We start from the raw sequence: 5,758 nt of genomic DNA, 5'->3' as shown, positions 1-5,758 counted from the left end.
TTGATGGAAAAAAAACATCCACTATTCATCCTATGCTACATAATCAACATTGCAAAAATTGTTTAGTTAAGAACGATTGTGCAAACTGCTTTAGCACAAAGAACAATTGGTGAAGAAGGATTTAATCACATAAAATTCTTCAAAGCAAGACCAAGCCAATCACTCTACGTTACTTAAGTATTTCTTGAAATCTGTAATTAACATATAGTAATAAATATTTCATCTTTAATAAGCCTGTTGGGAGCAGTTTGCTAAACCTTTATTTTTAGTCAAGGGGAATTACATACAATTGTTTTATCAAGTTCTGAATAAGACAACTTTATTTTGTCCCTTTGATATCCATAGTAGAAGAGACACTTATTTGGGGAAATATACTATTTCCTTAAATGTGTTTTGCTTTTTAATAATTAAGCTTACTTATGGAGCAGCAACCTCACCAGTTTGTCCATTGATGTCCAGTAAGAGGTACTTATAAACAAATGGATATTGTGGAAATTTAAAGTCCTCTGTCACAGGCCAAGGAGCAGAGACACAAGCCAACACACACCCAGACAAAGGATACCAGAGGTGCATATCCAGGCACCTTCCCAACATTCCCCTCCACTTTTTCCTCTACACAGAGCCACATCGCAAGGTGTGGCGAGCAATCTAGAACACTAAACATCGCTGCCCTCCAGCAAAGTCCCTGTGCAGACACCGTTTATTTCACTGCAAGACCAACTCAAATGTGGTTGCTTAAACTGCTACTAAAACAAAACCATTATACAGGTAACGTCTAATGGCCACCCCTGGAAAATACTCGAGCTGAGCTGAGCTCTGACCCAGACCTGCTTCACTTGTGATAGCCTGAGCACTCCTTCCACCCTCCAAGGCAGGAGGACACAAGGCTGGCTATGATATGGGCAGGAAGTTTCTCAGTGCCCCTTTGTGAAAATATCAGAGATTTTAGGGGAATTGCATAGGAAGTAAAGATTTCTGCAACAGAAATTATGTTTCAGTGTTTCACACAGCATCTTTAACAATGATGACAATTGTTTTCCCCTCTAAATAAATTAGATCTCCATTTGCCATTAATGACTGCATCACTTAAATATCACAAAGAAACCGCCTGGTGCGCTTATTAATAATTGAAAACTTTGGAGAAGTCTCAGAAATATTTTCAATCAAAGCTAATAAATCTCTAACACATTATCCTTCCTGAATATTTTTCCTTTTGTTCTTTTATTCCTTTTGGATAATAAGGCACATTTTAAATAACAGCATTAAGAAAAACACAATCTGAACTGAGAAGTATCTATGATCAGAAGTGACTTAACAATAATAAAATAAAAAAAATAATAAAAAAAAAAAAGATGTAGAAATGAGGCAACATTCCTCCGTTTCCCTTTCTCAAATATGTTTAATTTTTAGTTCAGTCCACATGCTGTTTCCTAACACCTCACACTGATGATTAAGAAAACACAGCCACTTAATCTCTGTCCTTGGCCTGCATAAACATTACAAAAAACTTTAAATAATCATTTTTTAAATGATTATTCAGTAAAGTCCATCAAGCCAAGACACCTATTGCTACACAACTGGACTTTGCAGAACTACTAAGTGACCAAAAGGAACAAAAAACCACCCAAAACATCTTAGAATTAATAGAAAACTTGAACACCTTCTGTCATTTAAAGTTTCTTTAAAGTTTGGTGTTCTGCTTACTCTGCTCAGTAACTTTATATACCCAGGAAGGGCAGAAAGATGCATGCAAAATTACCCTCACCTACACAGATTATTTGGTGCCTATTTCCACTGGCTGATCAAAGCCCAAGGACCCACAATCACATCCCCAGGACACAGACAGTGAAAAGGGAAGCAGTCCGGCACTTGTCCCTCCCAACAGACCTTACTGATGGGGATCACAGCTGCAGCCTGGCAAAGGGAGGGCATTCTTCACCTCCACCCACAGAAAGGAAAGGGATTTTTAAAGCCTTTTAAATATATATATATATATTACATATATATATACACACACATTTCTCTACTATTTTTCATTCAAAGATTTACTCACCTCTTCCAAAGAAGCCTCACTGTGCTCATGCTACAAGTTTGGTAGCAAGTTTAGCAAGTAGCAAGTTTATTTTACATCCTGAGAAGCCTTTGCTTGTGGCTCACAGCAGAAAGACACTGCACTGTCATGTTTTCCTCTAGGGCTTGAAGTCCCCAGAAGCTCTTACAATTGTGCAAAGGATGTGCCCCCTCCACCCCAATGGCAGGACAAGGCACCCTGCCCAATTCCCCTCAGCCACATCTGTCTCTTACCTTCCTGTAGAAAGTGTAGGCAGCCAGGATCCCACAGCCTCCTGCTCCCAGAGCCTTTCCCTGCAGCCATGCTCAGCCTCCTTCGCTGGAGTTAAACTCCGCAGCTCTTGTCCTCTCTGGAGTAGAAATGGGGGGCAGTGTCCTACAGCGGCCTGGGCAGGGACTTCTGTCCCACCACGGGCCCAGCTGCAGCCCTCCGTTCTGGGATAAATGGGGATGCATTTTGGTGTGTCAAAAGTAAGGATAAGAGTCTGGGATCAAGTCTTTGGCTTTAACCAGCTAACAACAGACAGCTTTTGCTTTGCCACCCCACAAAGGCCAGTCCCATAATTAAGAAGCCACCTGTGCCAGGTGACTCATCCCCCAGGTGTGGTGGGGGCTCCTCGTGTCGCTGCTCTGCCCAGCTGCAACCTGCTGAGTACCCTGTAAACGTGAATCCTGCTGAATCACTGAACCAATGCACAGCACAGCAGCAGGTTTTTTTTTTTTTTTCCTCCATCTTTGATCAGACCTGTTAAACTTACAACAACTTTGCATCTGTTTTCAGGGTTTTTCTGGCTTTACATGATTGAGTGTGCCTGTATTTCATGTTTGGAGCAACATTTTAAGTCACATTACATCAATGGAAAAGGCCAGATCGAGAAATAAGAATCTGTGACACTTGTGTAAAGTTAACAGGCAAAATATCGATGTGAGGATTTTTGTGCGTGTGTATGTGCATGTAGAGCAAAGGTTCCCAAGGTTTTGTTATTATCAGCAATAGTGGTTATTCCTAGCTCTGGAAAAAAAAAGATCCGAAAAAAAAAGATCCCCCTCCCTAACACACATACTTTTATCTACGCAGTTCAAATAATGAGCATACATTCCTGTTTCTTGTCTAGTCTCAGATATTAATTTTTATCTCCTCAAACAAGCAGAATGGTTCCCTTTCTGGAGAACAGGTCAAGCAGACTCTTGTCTCTGCTCTATCAGACTATGACTCCAACTGCACCACGGGTAGAGGAAAAGTTTCCATCAAACACACCCCTGCTGCTAGTGCATCTCATCAGGTAGCTAATAGGAAACAAAAATAATTCTGTGATGGAGGCTGTTTGTCCTAGCAAATCATTTGCTACAGTAGACATGCATGATGTGATACCTCACCCACAGATACAATGAAGTCAAACTGATTCTCATATTTGCTGTATTCTTCCTTCTGAGTTATAAAGCTGTGATTTGAATTTCAGTGCAGGTGAGCTGCAGAAGCCTCTCTCTTCTGTATACCTTCTGTATTTTTCTAACACTTCACACAGATTAACTGATCGCTATTGAGTATATAAAGAAGAACTAGCTGGCACGTTAAATGTGATGGTATTTTTCTGTGAGATCAGAGAGAGATTTTGAATCTGGTTTAAAGGCGCCATTAGAGGATCTTGGATTCATTGTTGATAATGCACTTATTGAATGTGCATGTATTTCAAAACTTTGTGGTTTTTATTCAAGGGACCTTGCTGTAGAAAGGCAGCAAAATTCTGCAAATAGGTGTAATCTATGCATTTAGCAATTTATAATGCTTTAACATGTTTTGAACAGTTCCTATTGGAAACTACAGGCAACAGTAAACAATTTTAAAGAAAAATACATTGAACCAACATATTTAGAGAGATTTATTCCAGTGTTTTCAAATTAGAGAAATGAAATCCAGTCCAATTCCATCATTTTGAAAATTCTGCTTTAAACATAAATGTGTTCACTTGATTTATTCCTTAATTTAGAATAAACCAAATAATATTCTAATAGAACCTCAAAGCCTTAATTTGTACTTGTAACCCAATGGTTCTGAGTAACTATCTTTTTTTTCCAGTTCAAATGCTGTGTCTCCCTCTTTACTACTAAATTTAAATAAGCTATTTAAATAACCAGGCAAACAAACAAAAACAGAAGAATGAGCTGCCCTAGCACTTTTATGAATGGGATACTAATGCCAACATTGAGAGGAAAAACTGTCAAAAAGAAAAGGCATAACAGAGAATTTCATTCTTGCATATTTTTATTTATTTTTACATTCTTGGATGGAATTTTTACGCAACTATTATGCCACAATATATGATACACAATGAAAATGGAAACCTGCCATTTACCACTTACATTTCTATGTTTATTTTGTTTTCTACCTTTGCATATACTGTGGCATAAGTGCATTTATCAATTTTCATGCAGCACTGGCCTGCCTTCCGCAGACTGAGAATACAATAAACGGTGCCAGCAGTATTTAGATGCATTCAATTCTCGCCACAAAATCATGAGCCCCTTAAAGCATTAAAATACTTTGGGTGATGGTTACTGCCTATCAGCTTAATGCTTTCAGCTGTAGAAATGGACAGGAGACAACCTTTGGTGGTGTCATCTGCAGTGTTTTCCAAGTTCATTAGGCTTCAAAAGACTGAACTAACTTCAGTGTTTCCATGACAGCAAAGCCCAATGCAACTAGTCTAAATTAAAAGGATGCTACTGCTTTTCATAAATATTAGACCAAGTTTGGTTCTGGAACCCATGGTAAGTAACTTACCACACCACTTTTATGCTCTGGCAGAAGAATTTGTTTTATTTTATGTTATTTTGTTTTATTTTTAAAATCTTGCTGTCTCCAGGCCAATTGAAGGAACAGCATGAGGTACACATCCCTTTTTGGTAACCTACTTGTAACTAGTAGTAGATGATCATAACTCAAAGTTTGTAATAAAGCTTTTTATTTTGACAAGATAAGAAGCTTTTCAGCATCACTTGACTCTTTGCATCAGGCATAAACTGTCAAGCCTTATTATATCACAGCCAATATTGCAACAGCAGGGTAAAACTTACTGCCAGGAACACGAGCATGTCCCAAGAGCATGCTCAGGACAGGGAACTGGAAACAGGTGAAGTCTCATCTATGTGCTTTCCAGTCACTTGTTCTGAGCAGATCTAGCACAACCCTCAGGCACTGCAGGGGCATAGGGTCCTCCTGCAGATAGTTACTTTTTCCTACTTCAACACAGGCATGGCCATTCCTCTGCTTCCTGTTACACTAACTGTTCCTTAACTGTGCAGTTCCCTTTGCCATCCAGCACAATGAAGAGAGGAAATCTCCTGCCACTACATAGCCTAGAGTGTTGCAGAAGCCTGCAGTCACAAGGCTCACCCAGCCCCAAGCTCTCCTGGGGCAGATGGAACAGGACTTCTGACACTAGATCTTATATTAAGAGAGAAGAAAGCTGTACCCATCCTCTTTCTGGCACTGCAGAAGAAGCATAAGCAGCAGAAGTCTGAGACCACTCTGCTACACAGTGCCACCAATAAAGCCAAGCACTCTCTCCCCAGAAGAAAAGCAACCCCCTGCTGATCCCTGCCACAGAACCTCTGCTCATGGACCCGCTGTACCCTAGCTCTCTGGCACAGGGCCAGCTCTTAGATGCAGTTCCCTTTTATGTCCATA

Source organism: Netta rufina (assembly GCF_964035555.1).
Source record: "Netta rufina genome assembly, chromosome: 7".
NCBI classification, from domain to species: domain Eukaryota; kingdom Metazoa; phylum Chordata; class Aves; order Anseriformes; family Anatidae; genus Netta; species Netta rufina.
Note: the sequence above shows the minus strand (reverse complement) of the source record.